Source organism: Ranitomeya variabilis, chromosome 6 (genome assembly GCF_051348905.1).
Source record: "Ranitomeya variabilis isolate aRanVar5 chromosome 6, aRanVar5.hap1, whole genome shotgun sequence".
Classification (NCBI taxonomy): Eukaryota; Metazoa; Chordata; class Amphibia; order Anura; family Dendrobatidae; genus Ranitomeya; species Ranitomeya variabilis.
In genome coordinates this window covers 558,975,817-558,994,060 of record NC_135237.1, presented here as the reverse complement: position 1 = coordinate 558,994,060, position 18,244 = coordinate 558,975,817, and the positions used below count along the sequence as shown (strand labels likewise).

General features: G+C 50.4%; 1 protein-coding gene across 12 annotated transcripts in view; it reads left to right on the top strand.

Annotated features, from left to right (window-relative positions):
* The first annotated feature begins 175 nt into the window (after nucleotides 1–175).
* The window catches only part of PTK2 (protein tyrosine kinase 2), a 196,438-nt gene continuing 178,369 nt past the window's right edge, over nucleotides 176–18,244 (top strand). For 8 of the 12 annotated variants that reach the window (XM_077271307.1, XM_077271300.1, XM_077271310.1 and 5 more), the window contains exon 1: nucleotides 260–396. The gene's annotated coding sequence lies outside the window, so the exon portion shown is untranslated. Of the gene's footprint in view, nucleotides 397–18,244 lie in introns of all 12 variants that reach the window. The other 4 variants (XM_077271302.1, XM_077271309.1, XM_077271306.1 and 1 more) reach the window with 4 other exon arrangements.

Below are 18,244 nucleotides of genomic sequence, written 5' to 3'. Positions count from 1 at the left end.
GAGAAGGGAAGAGGAGAGGGCGTGTCCTTCTTCCAGGTCCATGACGTCACCAGGGAAGCTCCCGATGGAAGGGGCGGGGCGATGGCGGAAATGAGCAGAGAGTGACAGGGGAGAGGATTACATCGGGAAAAAAAGGCGTGGCTTAGGAAGGAAAAGAAGGCGTGTTTTATTTGCCGAATTGAAGAGTTGATAGTGAGTAGGCGTGGTTTCAGTGGCAGCTCTCCATTCCTAGAGGAGAGGTCGTGAGTGGGCGGAGCTTGTTAGTGGCAGCGGGTTCGCGATGCTGGTGAGGGTCAGTGTGTGACGGGAGCGCGCTGCGGGTCACAGGAGAGGAGGCGGCCCCAGCTGAGGGTCGGTGTCCCGGATGCTGCGGACACTGTCGACACCGAGCAATAGGTGAGAACCGAGGAGCCTGGAGAGTATGGGGGGGGGGATGTAGGGACCCCGAACCGGCCATTGTGTCAGTGAGAGCGCGGACTGTATGTAGCGGAGCCCGGGCTGTTGTGTGTGTGTGTCGCAGCCCCGCACGCTACACTAATATAATGACGTATTAATCACCCCCAGAAGTCAGGTCCTACAGGTGTGAGCCCTCGTTTCGTTTTGTGCTCCCCCCCTCCGTTGCGCCTCGCGGGATCCCCCCCTCCGTTGCGCCTCGCGGGATCCCCCCCTCCGTTGCGCCTCGCGGGATCCCCCCCTCCGTTGCGCCTCGCGGGATCCCCCCCTCCGTTGCGCCTCGCGGGATCCCCCCCTCCGTTGCGCCTCGCGGGATCCCCCCCTCCGTTGCGCCTCGCGGGATCCCCCCCTCCGTTGCGCCTCGCGGGATCCCCCCCTCCGTTGCGCCTCGCGGGATCCCCCCCTCCGTTGCGCCTCGCGGGATCCCCCCCTCCGTTGCGCCTCGCGGGATCCCCCCCTCCGTTGCGCCTCGCGGGATCCCCCCCTCCGTTGCGCCTCGCGGGATCCCCCCCTCCGTTGCGCCTCGCGGGATCCCCCCCTCCGTTGCGCCTCGCGGGATCCCCCCCTCCGTTGCGCCTCGCGGGATCCCCCCCTCCGTTGCGCCTCGCGGGATCCCCCCCTCCGTTGCGCCTCGCGGGATCCCCCCCTCCGTTGCGCCTCGCGGGATATCCCCCCCCTCCGTTGCGCCTCGCGGGATATCCCCCCCCCTCCGTTGCGCCTCGCGGGATATCCCCCCCCCTCCGTTGCGCCTCGCGGGATCCCCCCCCTCCGTTGCGCCTCGCGGGATCCCCCCCCCCCCCCCCCGTTGCGCCTCGCGGGATCCCCCCCCCTCCGTTACGCCTCGCGGGATCCCCCCCCTCCGTTACGCCTCGCGGGATATCCCCCCCCCTCCGTTGCGCCTCGCGGGATATCCCCCCCCCTCCGTTGCGCCTCACGGGATCCCCCCCTCCGTTGCGCCTCTCGGGATATCCCCCCCCCTCCTTTTCTTGCGTCTTGGGACACCCCTTGCTGTTTCCCCCGTTTTCATACAGTCCACCCCCTTGTGATTGTGATCACCCCTTTATGGTTAGTAGTTCTGATTGTCCCTCCATGTGATCTTCCTTCCCGCACCACTGATGGTTATGCTCCGTCTCTCCTTAGTCTGTGGTCGGGGCCTCTCTGTGCGGGGCCCTCTGTTATACCCATGCTGCACAGGTCACTGCACACACGGTACATGCTCCTCATATTGTTACCTGTAACTCTTTTCTTGCGGCTCTGCATAAACCTGCTGGTCCTGTTCTTGTGGCGAGGGCCGCGGTGCGTGTGAGGTGGTGGCGCAGGGGGCCCGTCTGCTGGATGCCTCAGGTGTGGCCCTGACCTACTGTGTGTAATGTGCCACCCTGGTCATATCCGCCGGGCTGCTGCTCCTAGCTGAGGTGGATGACGGATTGCAGCCTGTAATCTCCAATTTGAGCCAAATGAACTTGTAAAATATTGTCCAATTATTGTCTCCCTGTGAGCGACGTCTGCGTTCACAAAAGTTTATGGTAAATAGTATGGAACGAATGTTATATAAAGCGCTGGTGCCTCCGGTGTGTGAGCGGGGCGGCCTCCTGGGCTGCCAGTGTTCCCTCCGGTGTGTGAGCGGGGCGGCCTCCTGGGCTGCCAGTGTTCTCCCTCCGGTGTGTGAGCGGGGCGGCCTCCTGGGCTGCCAGTGTTCTCCCTCCGGTGTGTGAGCGAGGCGGCCTCCTGGGCTGCCAGTTTTCTCCCTCCAGTGTGTGAGCGGGGCGGCCTCCTGGGCTGCCAGTGTTCTCCCTCCGGTGTGTGAGCGGGGCGGCCTCCTGGGCTGCCAGTGTTCTCCCTCCAGTGTGTGAGCGGGGCGGCCTCCTGGGCTGCCAGTGTTCTCCCTCCGGTGTGTGAGCGGGGCGGCCTCCTGGGCTGCCAGTGTCCTCCCTCCGGTGTGTGAGCGGGGCGGCCTCCTGGGCTGCCAGTGTTCTCCCTCCGGTGTGTGAGCGGGGCGGCCTCCTGGGCTGCCAGTGTTCTCCCTCCGGTGTGTGAGCGAGGCGGCCTCCTGGGCTGCCAGTTTTCTCCCTCCAGTGTGTGAGCGGGGCGGCCTCCTGGGCTGCCAGTGTTCTCCCTCCGGTGTGTGAGCGGGGCGGCCTCCTGGGCTGCCAGTGTTCTCCCTCCAGTGTGTGAGCGGGGCGGCCTCCTGGGCTGCCAGTGTTCTCCCTCCGGTGTGTGAGCGGGGCGGCCTCCTGGGCTGCCAGTGTCCTCCCTCCGGTGTGTGAGCGGGGCGGCCTCCTGGGCTGCCAGTGTTCTCCCTCCGGTGTGTGAGCGGGGCGGCCTCCTGGGCTGCCAGTGTTCTCCCTCCGGTGTGTGAGCGAGGCGGCCTCCTGGGCTGCCAGTTTTCTCCCTCCAGTGTGTGAGCGGGGCGGCCTCCTGGGCTGCCAGTGTTCTCCCTCCGGTGTGTGAGCGGGGCGGCCTCCTGGGCTGCCAGTGTTCTCCCTCCAGTGTGTGAGCGGGGCGGCCTCCTGGGCTGCCAGTGTTCTCCCTCCGGTGTGTGAGCGGGGCGGCCTCCTGGGCTGCCAGTGTCCTCCCTCCGGTGTGTGAGCGGGGCGGCCTCCTGGGCTGCCAGTGTTCTCCCTCCGGTGTGTGAGCGGGGCGGCCTCCTGGGCTGCCAGTGTTCTCCCTCCGGTGTGTGAGCGGGGCGGCCTCCTGGGCTGCCAGTGTTCTCCCTCCGGTGTGTGAGCGGGGCGGCCTCCTGGGCTGCCAGTGTTCTCCCTCCGGTGTGTGAGCGGGGCGGCCTCCTGGGCTGCCAGTGTTCTCCCTCCGGTGTGTGAGCGGGGCGGCCTCCTGGGCTGCCAGTGTCCTCCCTCCGGTGTGTGAGCGGGGCGGCCTCCTGGGCTGCCAGTGTTCTCCCTCCGGTGTGTGAGTGGGGCGGCCTCCTGGGCTGCCAGTGTTCCCTCCGGTGTGTGAGCGGGCTGGCCTCCTGGGCTGCCAGTGTTCTCCCTCCGGTGTGTGAGCGGGGCGGCCTCCTGGGCTGCCAGTGTTCTCCCTCCGGTGTGTGAGTGGGGCGGCCTCCTGGGCTGCCAGTGTTCTCCCTCCGGTGTGTGAGTGGAGCGGCCTCCTGGGCTGCCAGTGTTCTCCCTCCGGTGTGTGAGCGGGGCGGCCTCCTGGGCTGCCAGTGTTCTCCCTCCGGTGTGTGAGCGGGGCGGCCTCCTGGGCTGCCAGTGTTCCCTCCGGTGTGTGAGCGGGGCGGCCTCCTGGGCTGCCAGTGTTCTCCCTCCGGTGTGTGAGTGGGGCGGCCTCCTGGGCTGCCAGTGTTCCCTCCGGTGTGTGAGCGGGGCGGCCTCCTGGGCTGCCAGTGTTCTCCCTCCGGTGTGTGAGCGGGGCGGCCTCCTGGGCTGCCAGTGTTCTCCCTCCGGTGTGTGAGTGGGGCGGCCTCCTGGGCTGCCAGTGTTCCCTCCGGTGTGTGAGCGGGCTGGCCTCCTGGGCTGCCAGTGTTCTCCCTCCGGTGTGTGAGCGGGGCGGCCTCCTGGGCTGCCAGTGTTCTCCCTCCGGTGTGTGAGTGGGGCGGCCTCCTGGGCTGCCAGTGTTCTCCCTCCGGTGTGTGAGCGGGGCAGCCTCCTGGGCTGCCAGTGTTCTCCCTCCGGTGTGTGAGCGGGGCGGCCTCCTGGGCTGCCAGTGTTCTCCCTCCGGTGTGTGAGTGGGGCGGCCTCCTGGGCTGCCAGTGTTCTCCCTCCGGTGTGTGAGCGGGGCGGCCTCCTGGGCTGCCAGTGTTCTCCCTCCGGTGTGTGAGTGGGGCGGCCTCCTGGGCTGCCAGTGTTCTCCCTCCGGTGTGTGAGTGGAGCGGCCTCCTGGGCTGCCAGTGTTCTCCCTCCGGTGTGTGAGCGGGGCAGCCTCCTGGGCTGCCAGTGTTCTCCCTCCGGTGTGTGAGCGGGGCGGCCTCCTGGGCTGCCAGTGTTCCCTCCGGTGTGTGAGCGGGCTGGCCTCCTGGGCTGCCAGTGTTCTCCCTCCGGTGTGTGAGCGGGGCGGCCTCCTGGGCTGCCAGTGTTCTCCCTCCGGTGTGTGAGCGGGGCGGCCTCCTGGGCTGCCAGTGTTCTCCCTCCGGTGTGTGAGCGGGGCGGCCTCCTGGGCTGCCAGTGTTCTCCCTCCGGTGTGTGAGCGGAGCGGCCTCCTGGGCTGCCAGTGTTCTCCCTCCGGTGTGTGAGCGGGGCGGCCTCCTGGGCTGCCAGTGTTCTCCCTTCTCTGTTGCACTTTTAATATTTTATTTCATGGGTGTTTCCCCTCTCGGCCCCCCGGACACAATCTGGTGTGCAGACCCCTCTTTTTCAGCTCCTGCGACATTCTACCCGGGCTCTTGTAGCACCATTATGGCAGCGGAGTCCCCCTGCCACCGCATCATTGTCCCCTGCCTGTGACTTCCTGCAGGCCCTTTAACGCTTTATGCTACCAGTATAAGGAGCAGATTATTTCCACATAGAAAAACTTAAAACTTGAATTTATATATTTGAATCCTAAAAAAAATCTTCACGGTGTGAGAAAATCGTGAGGACATTGATCGTGATGGAGAGTAATCTCAATTCCCACATGACTGAGAAGATGCGATTCCTATAAGGGGCGGTTGATTACCCTGGCATCACTATAGGGTGAAATGGCACTTAATGGAGGTTGTAGGTCGGATATCTGACTGTCCAGGAAATTTGTAAGGGCAATGACCAACTTCATGGACCGTTTTTAGTTACTTTGCATCTTAAAGAGGAAGTGTGATATATCATGGACCCATTCATGATAAAACCTTTTAGTGTAGTTCCAAGTGTTTGCGTTGCAACTCCTTTAGTTCTACAGGAAGCACTCTTTACTATTTTTTTTAGCATTACCCTGGTGGGTTAAGAAGAGAAGTATAGCTGAGCAGATGGATTCACAGGACCCTTAGTCCAGGGATCAGGTATTCTGTGGCTACCAGATGGGAGCCCTTCCAAACCTCCTCCTACCTGCCAGCATTTCCATCACTTTTGATTGCTTGCCCGGTGCAATACGTATTCATTGCAGCATTAAGGCTTCACCATCAAAAGAGGAGCGGCGGATACTGGCAGGAAGGAAGAGATGTGAAATACTGTCCCCGCCACTGGACCAGGGTCCTGCAAATTGATTCACACATCTCTAGTCAATACTCCAAATTGCATGTCAACGTCCATTCTCCTCTGTGCTGCCTGGACGATTACTTATTATGATGCCTGATGAAGGCTTTTGTCCAAAATGCTTCTGCTATGTATTTAACACAGTGCTGGTATTTCTGAAATGGATTAGAGTAAAAAAAGTTTTTTTTTTTTTTTTTTGCACATTTATGTCTCTTTGTAATATACTCCATAACTTAATTTGGCTTCCTTCTGTCACCGTGTTGAAAGTGCTGTTGTAACTACCTGGTTCATTCTCTTTTAGAAGCTGCTTTGAACTGCTGCTCTAGCAAAAATCAAAGCTCAAACGCCACCTACAAACTTTCCTTAAGCACAAGGGGAGTGCTTGTAAGTAGTTTTTGAGCACAGATTCTTGCTAAAGTACTGTAGTTCAAAAAAGCTTCTAAATGAGCGTGAACTAGGCAGTTATAACTGCACTTCCGGGATGTTTGAGACAATAAAAAGAAAAATAAGGTAATAAAAAGGCTAATTGATAGATGTTTTTTTTTTTTTTTTACTCGAACAGCTCTCGTTTTTTTGAACCCGCTAGGGTGATGGGGGTCACTTATTTTGGGCCCCCAATTAAGAGTTGAGAGTTTAGTTAGTAGCGCTTGGTTACCTTTGTCAGTGCCATGGACTAGAGGGTTTGTGTGGAGGAAAGGAGTTGTGATCTGTGCTGCCGAGGAGATGTTCCCAGTAAGGATCCAGAGGATGTGATGTAGGAATAATAAAGTGGTTTATTCTCAACGCATTTTGAAGCTGGAATAACTTTACCAGGAGACCACAGATTACAGACAAGTGGACGCAAGGAGAGACATCAGGACGTCTGATCATCACCTTGAGGAAAAGTTCCTGACTTCAACTTAGTCTCGGTCTTGACAAAGAAATCCTAGAACTTGCTACCATTTCGGATGCAGAAGATCCCACGCTTTCATCAGATCTTTTTTTTTTTTTTTTTTTTCACTTTTTGTTTTAGAAATGACTGATTTGCAAACATAAAAGCAGAAGCAGACGATGTCGTCAGCCAGACACCTCCGAAAGTGATAGACTTCCCTGTCTGTCAGGAGTCGTACCCCCAAGCCATGAAAACACAACCCTGCCTTGGTCACTCCTCCTCTGAGCTCACTTAGGAGTATTACTGCAGGTGAGGAGGTGCTGGGCGGTGGCTGCACCGTGGAGGAGAATTCCTGTCCCCGAGGGTTTGTAGATCGCACACGTCAATTTTCGCTCTCCAGTGTTTTCTTTGGGTTTTCTTCGACAGTTTTACATTGCTTTTGTGAGTTGCCACGAGCTTTGTTGCTTATGTGTTATGATCGGTGTTGGCTGTTTGGTTACACAAAAGCTTTTTGTGTATCCAGGAAAGCACAGAATATTCCAGAGGTTTCTATAGAGATTTCTTTAGACTTCTCTGGATATTGCTGGTTTTTGTGTTCAGGTTTCCCTTGTCAAAAAAAAAAGTACGGTACTCCCTGCTTTTACTTAGCGTCTTGTGACTGTGTTTTTTCCATGTGGTTTTTGTTGTTGTGAGACATCCATAGACAAATTGTTTGCTGGCGATCTACGAGATCAGCAGATAAAAGCTTGTCAGAATAATGTTGGCTTAGATGACCATTTTGGCTTCATGTATGTAAACTGCTGCAGAATATGTTTGTGCTATAAGTAAGCATAATAATTATGCTCCCATACACTGACCTTTCCCCTGTTCATTCACTGACTGAAAAATGTGAATTCACCCTCATTTACAGCCCACATTCCACCATTCAGTCCTTTACCTTTCCGATCATCGTTAGAGCTGTGTAGCCCCCATACTCAGTCCTTCCCTCATCCGATCAATGGAAGAGCTGCCTAGTCCCCATACTCAGTCCTACCCTCATCCCATCATTGGAAGACTGCCTAGTCCCCCATACTCAGTCCTTCCCTCATCCGATCAATGGAAGAGCTGCCTAGTCCCCATACTCAGTCCTATCCTCATACTCAGTCCTACCCTCATCCCATCATTGGAAGAACTGCCTAGTCCCCATACTCAGTCCTACCCTCATTCGATCATTGGAAGAGCTGCCTAGTCCCTATTCTCAGTCCTTCCCTCATCCAATCATTGGAAGAGCTGTGTAGCCCCCATTCTCAGTCCTTCCCTCATCCAATCATTGGAAGAGCTGTGTAGCCCCCATTCTCAGTCCTTCCCTCATCCGATCATTGGAAGAGCTGTGTAGTCCCCATTCTCAGTCCTTCCCTCATCCGATCAATGGAAGAGCTGTGTAGTCCCCATTCTCAGTCCTTTACCTTTCTGATCATCGGAAGAGCTGTGTAGCCCCCATTCTCAGTCCTTCCCTCATCCAATCATTGGAAGAGCTGCCTAGTCCTCATTCTCAGTCCTTTACCTTTCCGATCATCGGAAGAGCTGTGTAGCCCCCATTCTCAACCATTCCCCATCTGATCATTGGAAGAGCTCCGTAGCCCTCCATTTTCAGTCCTTCCCTCATCTGATCATTGTACAGCTTCATAGACCCAATTCTCATTCCCCCCCCCCATCCAATCGTGCGAAGAGCTCCGTAGCCCTCCATTTTCAGTCCTTTCCTCATCTGATCATTGTACAGCTTCTTAGACCCAATTCTCATTCCCCCCCCCATCCAATCGTGCGAAGAGCTCCGTAGCCCTCCATTTTCAGTCCTTCCCTCATCTGATCATTGTACAGCTTCTTAGACCCAATTCTCATTCCCCCCCCCCATCCAATCGTGCGAAGAGCTCCGTAGCCCTCCATTTTCAGTCCTTCCCTCATCTGATCATTGTACAGCTTCATAGACCCAGTTCTCAATCCCCCCCCCATCCAATCGTGTGAAGAGCTCCGTAGCCCTCCATTCTCACTGTATTCGATCATTTGAAGAGTTCGTCGGACCCAATTCTCAGTCTTCGTTGAGACATCTTGAGATAATTCCATTCTCAAGGCCACCAAACATTAGACCAAAGTTTGGCTAAATATACAATTTCAACCAAATTGATAGTTTGCCACCTAAAGACCATACAACGCACGATCTTAGCATGGCATAATGTATCCGTGCAGATCCTTCAAAAGACTTTATTTCACTAGCTTCACTCTATTGATTATCGACCATTTTTGTTCATTATTTTCGGAAATGTACCGTTTCAACCAAGATATTTGTACAATGTAATTGGACGTGTGTATGGTTCTGTTGTGTAAGTAACATCCCTAAACTCCCCGGCAATCATCTGTCGGGAGCCCCATTCGCATTAGACTGCTGGACGGACCTGTCGGTGTCTGTGGGTATGATGTAGCTCCAAACCAGAACTCTGCACTTGACCATTGGAAAAGCTCCAGATCACCTTCCTACACCTCGGGGCAGTTGCCACATTGTTAACATGAGCCTTAAACTCGTGATTTTGCAGCTTCTCTCCGGCGCTCAGCACTTCTGCGCTGATCTGAGACAGGTGACTGTTACGTACCTGGGACATTGTACGTCTTCTACCTGTTCATGGCTGATATTGGGGATTATTAGTCTGGATGAGCCTTGTGCCTGAGGAACATGCTGGCACTATATTTATCATTGATAGGGTGGCCCTCGTCCTTCTCGGCCTCGGCTCTACATTAATCAGCAGCTGTGTTTTCCCAGGAGGTGTCGGTAATGATCACTTTCCATGTTCTGTGCGCTCGCTTGTCTGCTCGCTTGTCTCTTCCTATCAGAAATATGAATCATCAGTAAATCTTTATGTTCAGCTTCCCAGAAACATGAAGTAATGAGATTATGAGCCGGCAGAAATCTGCGCAGTATTTATTACCACCCAATTTGTGTCTTTTTATTGAGTTCTTTGGCAAATTACAGGTGAAGGACCTCAGGGGCTGGGAATACACTAATAAATATTGTGCGAGACGTCTGGGCGGAGGAATGGAGACGTGATGGGCCGACAGCACCTGAATCCCTGGAAAACCTCAGTTCTGGTTTAGTGGCTGTTTGTGACGTGATTCTGATATTATTATGTGATGTCGCAGTTTTTGCGCCGTTGTCATAGCTGCAGGTTTAGTACATGGTTGTTGCTGCTTGTTTACTGTAGGACGTCGTCTCTAGTCTGGAAGGGACAAAGTTCTGTGGGATTTCAATCCTTGTCCGAGATTTAAGAGCTGATGCTGCTGCTATTGGTGTAACTGAAGAATGTGCTGGTTATATCACTTTCTGCTGATGGAGTTTTTGATAATGTTAATGCTCACACTACGATTGCTGCTGCTTGTGCTGCTGAGGGGGGTGCTGCCACTGCCTGCGCTATGGATGACGCTGGGTTATTCACTCCTGGGCTACAAACATTACTGTACTCAAGAGCTCAACTCACAATTCTACAGCATCTCCTGCTTGTTCAGTGTCTACACAGTTTGTTCTGCTGACATATATTTTGTAAAGTGTCATTAGACCCTGAACATTGATGTGGGAGAAACTAACTTTAGAATCAAGTTACCAATGTAAAAATAATAGTGAGTGCAGCTCTGGGGTATAACACAGGATGTAACTCAGGATCAGTAATGTAATGTATGTACACAGTGACTGCACCAGCAGAATAGTGAGTGCAGCTCTGGAGTATAATACTGGATGTAACTCAGGATCAGTAATGTAATGTATGTACTCAGTGACTGCACCAGCAGAATAGTGCGTGCAGCTCTGGAGTATAATACAGGATGTAACTCAGGATCAGTAATGTAATGTATGTACACAGTGACTGCACCAGCAGAATAGTGAGTGCAGCTCTGGGGTATAATACAGGATGTAACTCAGGATCAGTAATGTAATGTATGTACACAGTGACTGCACCAGCAGAATAGTGAGGGCAGCTCTGGGGTATAATACAGGATGTAACTCAGGATCAGTAATGTAATGTATGTACACAGTGACTGCACCAGCAGAATAGTGAGGGCAGCTCTGGGGTATAATACAGGATGTAACTCAGGATCAGTAATGTAATGTATGTACACAGTGACTGCACCAGCAGAATAGTGAGTGCAGCTCTGGGGTATAATACAGGATGTAACTCAGGATCAGTAATGTAATGTATGTACACAGTGACTGCACCAGCAGAATAGTGAGGGCAGCTCTGGGGTATAATACAGGAGGTAACTCAGGATCAGTTTTGTAATGTATGTACACAGTGACTGCACCAGCAGAATAGTGAATGCAGCTCTGGGGTATAATACAGGATGTAACTCAGTATCAGTAATGTAATGTATGTACACAGTGACTGCACCAGCAGAATAGTGAGTGCAGCTCTGGGGTATAATACAGGATGTAACTCAGGATCAGTAATGTAATGTATGTACACAGTGACTGCACCAGCAGAATAGTGAGTGCAGCTCTGGGGTATAATACTGGATGTAACTCAGGATCAGTAATGTAATGTATGTACTCAGTGACTGCACCAGCAGAATAGTGCGTGCAGCTCTGGAGTATAATACAGGATGTAACTCAGGATCAGTAATGTAATGTATGTACACAGTGACTGCACCAGCAGAATAGTGAGGGCAGCTCTGGGGTATAATACAGGATGTAACTCAGGATCAGTAATGTAATGTATGTACACAGTGACTGCACCAGCAGAATAGTGAGTGCAGCTCTGGGGTATAATACAGGATGTAACTCAGGATCAGTAATGTAATGTATGTACACAGTGACTGCACCAGCAGAATAGTGAGGGCAGCTCTGGGGTATAATACAGGAGGTAACTCAGGATCAGTTTTGTAATGTATGTACACAGTGACTGCACCAGCAGAATAGTGAATGCAGCTCTGGGGTATAATACAGGATGTAACTCAGGATCAGTAATGTAATGTATGTACACAGTGACTGCACCAGCAGAATAGTGAGTGCAGCTCTGGGGTATAATACAGGATGTAACTCAGGATCAGTAATGTAATGTATGTACACAGTGACTGCACCAGCAGAATAGTGAGTGCAGCTCTGGGGTATAATACAGGATGTAACTCAGGATCAGTAATGTAATGTATGTATACAGTGACTGCACCAGCAGAATAGTGAGTGCAGCTCTGGGGTATAATACTGGATGTAACTCAGGATCAGTAATGTATGTACACAGTGACTGCACCAGCAGAATAGTGAGTGCAGCTCTGGAGTATAATACAGGATGTAACTCCGGATCAGTAATGTATGTACACAGTGATGAATGACCTCGGGGAGATCAAAACATCCAACACCGCGGAGACACCATCACGTGTTACTCAACGCAATGATCCAGAACACTGCCCCCATCCCTAAAGGGAAATATGCAAATGCATGTAGAAAAGCCACGGAGACACCATCACGTGTTTCTCAACGCAAGCAATGAATAGCCAGGTCTTTCACCAGGAAGGAACAACCACGAGAAGGGCAGCATCCAATAAAGGAAAACCACCTATGCCAAAACATGGTATCCATCCACAGACAGCTGTTTCGGGGTATTTGCCCCTCATCAGTGTGGAGTAGAAAACTGGCTATTAGGAGCAGTGCCTAGTGAAAAGGCTATGAACATAGCCAGTTTCCTACTCCACACTGATGATGGGCAAAATAAGGGGCAAATACCCCGAAACAGCTGTCTGTGGATGGATACCATGTTTTGGCATAGGTGGTTTTCTTTTATTGGATGCTGCCCTTCTCGTGGTTGTTCCTTCCCGGTGAAAGACCTGGCTATTCATTGCTTGCGTTGAGAAACGTGATGGTGTCTCCGCGGCTTTTCTACATGTGTATGTACACAGTGACTGCACCAGCAGAATAGTGAGTGCAGCTCTGGGGTATAATACAGGATGTAACTCAGGATCAGTAATGTAATGTATGTACACAGTGACTGCTCCAGCAGAATAGTGAGTGCAGCTCTGGAGTATAATACAGGATGTAACTCAGGATCAGTAATGTAATGTATGTACACAGTGACTGCACCAGCAGAATAGTGAGTGCAGCTCTGGGGTATAATACAGGATGTAACTCAGGATCAGTAATGTAATGTATGTACCCAGTGACTGCACCAGCAGAATAGTGAGTGCAGCTCTGGGGTATAATACAGGATGTAACTCAGGATCAGTAATGTAATGTATGTACACAGTGACTGCACCAGCAGAATAGTGAGTGCAGCTCTGGAGTATAATACAGGGTGTAACTCAGGATCAGTAATGTATGTACACAGTGACTGCACCAGCAGAATAGTGAGTGCAGCTCTGGAGTATAATACAGGGTGTAACTCCGGATCAGTAATGTAATGTATGTACACAATGACTGCACCAGCAGAATAGTGAGTGCAGCTCTGGAGGATAATACAGGATGTAACTCAGGATCAGTAATGTATGTACACAGTGACTGCACCAGCAGAATAGTGAGTGCAGCTCTGGAGTATAATACAGGGTGTAACTCCGGATCAGTAATGTAATGTATGTACACAGTGACTGCACCAGCAGAATAGTGAGTGCAGCTCTGGGGTATAATACAGGATGTAACTCAGGATCAGTAATGTAATGTATGTACACAGTGACTGCACCAGCAGAATAGTGAGCGCAGCTCTGGAGTATAATACAGGATGTAACTCAGGATCAGTAATGTAATGTATGTACACAGTGACTGCACCAGCAGAATAGTGAGTGCAGCTCTGGAGTATAATACAGGGTGTAACTCAGGATCAGTAATGTATGTACACAGTGACTGCACCAGCAGAATAGTGAGTGCAGCTCTGGAGTATAATACAGGGTGTAACTCCGGATCAGTAATGTAATGTATGTACACAATGACTGCACCAGCAGAATAGTGAGTGCAGCTCTGGAGGATAATACAGGATGTAACTCAGGATCAGTAATGTATGTACACAGTGACTGCACCAGCAGAATAGTGAGTGCAGCTCTGGAGTATAATACAGGGTGTAACTCCGGATCAGTAATGTAATGTATGTACACAGTGACTGCACCAGCAGAATAGTGAGCGCAGCTCTGGGGTATAATACAGGATGTAACTCAGGATCAGTAATGTAATGTATGTACACAGTGACTGCACCAGCAGAATAGTGAGTGCAGCTCTGGGGTATAATACAGGATGTAACTCAGGATCAGTAATGTAATGTATGTACACAATGACTGCACCAGCAGAATAGTGAGCGCAGCTCTGGAGTATAATACAGGATGTAACTCAGGATCAGTAATGTATGTACACAGTGACTGCACCAGCAGAATAGTGAGTGCAGCTCTGGAGTATAATACAGGGTGTAACTCCGGATCAGTAATGTAATGTATGTACACAATGACTGCTCCAGCAGAATAGTGAGTGCAGCTCTGGAGTATAAGTCTATGTTCACATGTTGCATTTGACGCCTTTTGCTCCTAAGGCAAAACCTGCTCTCTTGTCAGTAAGAAACTTTCTTCAAAAAGGCAGGTTTTGCTTAATTTTTATGTATTTTTTGCATCGTTTTTTCTTCTTAGTACATTTGTCTCTTGTGCATGCTGATAAAGTTTATAGCAAAAAAAAAAATCTTATTCAACTTCATCAGGTTTTGGCACAGAAAATGCAGCAAGTAACCTGATACCTGCTGTTTTCTCAGCGTTTTTTGCACCATCCATTGCTTTTAATGGGTGAAAAACGCTGTAAGAAGTGACATACCATGTTCTGCCAAATCCAGAGGGCAAAAAACCAATGTGTGTATGAGATTTCTTGCATCTCATAGACTGTGCTGGTACTGTAAGGGTATGTGCACACGTCAGGATTTCTTGCAGAAATTTTCCTGACAAAAACCGGACATTTCTGCCAGAAAACCGCATGCGTTTTTTTTCATGCGTTTTTTTGTGCGTATTTTTCCAAATGCATAGAATTGCGGGAAAAACGCGGAAAATCCGCAAAATTAATGAACATGCTGCGTTTTTTTTGCGGAAAAAATGCACCATGTGCACAAAACATGCAGAATGCATTCTAAATGATAGGATGCATAATGTATGCGTTTTATAGCGTTTTTATTGAAAAAAACGTGAAAAAACCTGAACGTGTGCACATAGCCTAAAACTCACTGAAAATTGGCATAGAAAACGCCTGGTATGAACTTAGCCTTAGTCAGACGTGGGCACAGAGCAAATCCTTTGTCCCAGTCCGGCCCGCAGATCAAGACAGCCGTAAGGTTGAAACCGCTGGCCCACGGACCGTACCATGTGACTGCCTTCCCTGCCGCGCATCCCACTTCCACCATTATCTGCATCCTCAGGATGCAAATAAATGTGATTACAATGGTGGAGGAGTGAGCCGCTGTCATCTTCCTCCATCACTCAGTGTGCAAGTGAAACAGCAGATGCGATGACCTGGGAGAATGGGAGAGAGGTTTGAGAGGTGAGTGGTTTGTGTTTTCTATATAACAGGCTATGTGAGGCCTCATACTGTATATAGTGAGGCTGCTGGGGGCTTATAATGTATATGGGGGGGTGTATGTGGAGTCATACAGTATATTGGGCATGTGTGTGGACAGATGAGACCAAAATTGAGCTTTTTGGCAACCAAGACAAATGCTATGTCTGGCACCAAACCAGTTCAGCTCATCACCCCAAGAGTATCATCCCCACAGTGAAACATGGTGGTGGCAGCATAATGGTGGCTTTACAAAGTACTGACTTTAGGGAGTTGAATAGTTTTGCACACTGAAGTTTTCAGTTATTTTGCCCTATTTGTTTTTTGCTTCACAATAAAAATAAAACCAAATGTTCCCAGTTGTCGGAGTGTTCTTTACATGAAATAATTCAGACCCTAAAACAAAAAAATGAAATTCCAGTTTGTGAGGCAGCAAAACTTTAAAAAGGTAGTGAATACTTTCGCAAGCCTCTGTACAGTGGGTATCCGCATACTTTATTCTGTTCAGTATTAAGTGTAATGTTAATATTGAGCAGATACTGTCAGGCTCTTGGTTCGGCCCTCCACAAGTGTCATGGTGTTTCATGTGGCCCCTCGGGATAATGAATTGCCCACCCCAGCTCTAAGCGATTAGTCAGTGACTCTGATTTTCCCCTTTGGCATGTGTGCGGCAGGGATGTCTCGTTCACACCGTGGTTGTTGAGTGTCTGCAGCAGTTATAGGTCAGTAGCGGCTGATAGAGATGGACATGCCTCGGTCTGTCCTCTGCACCGGACATGTGGGACATGAAGCTGTGATTATGGGATTTGTCTGCACTTCCTGTTTTCCTATTGTAGGACATTGCAGTCAGTCTCCCCCGTCCTGCACTGGCTGATAACAGAGAACAAGACGCTGCATTCAGTAGCATTCCCTATACAGAGTGACAGACTGTACTGCCCCTTTAATAGACCCCTTCTTTGTGTAATGTGTTCTCCGTTTTCTCGCCGTCTATTGTCTCGGGATGTGTATAATTAGCAGTATAGTAGGGGGCAGATGCCGCGCTCTGTGTGCTTATTAGAGGGACTGTCTGAGCCGATAAACACTACCTGACTACACAGAGGCCAGAACGGGACCCTTCCATGACCAGAGAGTAGAGCAGTGCTCATGGCTAGAAAAAAAACAGGTCTGCACTTGAGACCTCGTCCATGGGTTGTACCTAGTATTTACTGGACCGTGACAGAGATGCAGTACCAAACTCCCCCATGGACAAGGGTGGCGCTGTTTCTGGTGGGGGAAATGTTATGAATGACATCCTGAAAAGTCCCCAAAAATGCAATTCTTTCCTCGAAAAGCCACCAGCACTTCATTTGGGTGTGAGGGACATGATCTTTAGGTCAAATTCACACTATTGCACAATTGGGACCAGCAGCTTTGAATGCAGCAAGCAGAGATCCTGAAATGGTGAAACAACGAATCATAAACTCCCTTTTGAAGGAGTCTACAGGGCGATATGGTCACAAAAGACCACACAGTGGAGGCAAGAAATCGCACCTGTACCGAGAGGGGCACATGGTCACACTGCGACCCGCAAAGTACTATGATGTTCACATGAAACCTGATTTCTTTCATTATGGTTCCTCGTAACATCGGCATTCTTTACATATGTAGCTTGTATTTGGGCTTGTTTACACGTCGATGATTTGATGCGATTAATTCCCCAAAAAAGAATTGCATGTCACTTTAGTTCCTACCTGGAAAATCCACAGTATATATGTAGTGTGTGCGCTCAGCCTGATGCTGGCTGTAACACAATATGTTGCCGACTGCTTGCTCTGGACCCCCCCCCTATACTCTGGATGCGATCTCTATGCCCCCCCCCCCCCACACACACACACACACACACACACACTCGGAGAGCTCTTGCTCTCTAGACGCGCACTCACTCGGGCCACGCGCACTCACTCGGGCCACGCGCACTCACTCGGGCCACGCGCATATATATATATATATATATATATATATATATATATATATATATATATATATATATATATATATATATATATATATATATATATATATATATATATATATATATATATATATATACATATATATATATACATATATATATATATACACATACACATACACACACACACATATACACACACACACACACACACACACACATACATACACACACACACACATACACACACACACATACATACACACACACACATACATACATACACACACACACACACACACACACACACACACACACACACACACACACACACACACACACACACACACTCGCTCTCTGGATTACCCCGCCACACACACACCGGAGCTCCCTATCTAACAGTCGGGAGGCCTGCTGAGGTTCGGCTGACTTTTATCTTACATGTACGGTGCCTTGAATACCTGTGCATGACCCATGTCCACCCTTCTCTTCCCCGGCACACCCGCATACTGCTGAATCATGTCCATACAATTTAAATAAAGGACTTTTAGCTGTAAGGATTCGGTGAGAGCTGCTTTTCTTTTTCCTATAAATTGCAGAGTTGTAGAAAATCTCAAATATTCTTCTCTGCTGTTCATGAGCCGCGGCTTTTATAGTAGCTGCCAAGTCCCGACATGTAGGCACATCCTAATGGGTTTGCCTCCAGCCCTTGCTTCGAAGTACAGGCTAAATGAAGAAGTCCTAAGAGTGACTGGAGGATTTCGGCTAGGATAAACCTTCCATTGTGTTGGTTCTGTATATGGACAAGCAGAGTGGCATCCCCGACTTCTCTTGCCAGCATGAAGTCTCCCCCTTCCCAGTAAGAATGAAGACAGGCTATAGCCCATTAGTCTGCAGTGTGAACCAGTCAGGCCAGGCTCCTTTTTCATGGCCATAAGGCAGGAATAATGTAATCTAGAAGCTTTACTACCTAGTGCAGCGGCTCCTGGACATGAAGTCATTCTGTCCTCCGGCTGCACTCGGATTTGGTGGCGCTCGAGGAATTCCTCCTGAAAACCACAGCTCAGCCTTATTACTATACCATGTGTGATTCCAGGAGTCGTACCGTTCTCCTCCACGGCATTGCCGAGCTGCGGATGTCACAGTCCATAGCCCTGCTGCAAATCCCTTATCCTGGCCTCCATCCTCCACCCCACGGACACCGCAGTAGGAATAAATATGCCGGTGGGCCTAATTGTAACCTATGGGACTACTCCTCTGCCACGTCTGAGCAGACGCTCCAAAGTCCAAGGATCCAATTGGACCAATACTCACAAATATAGAAAAAGAAGCAG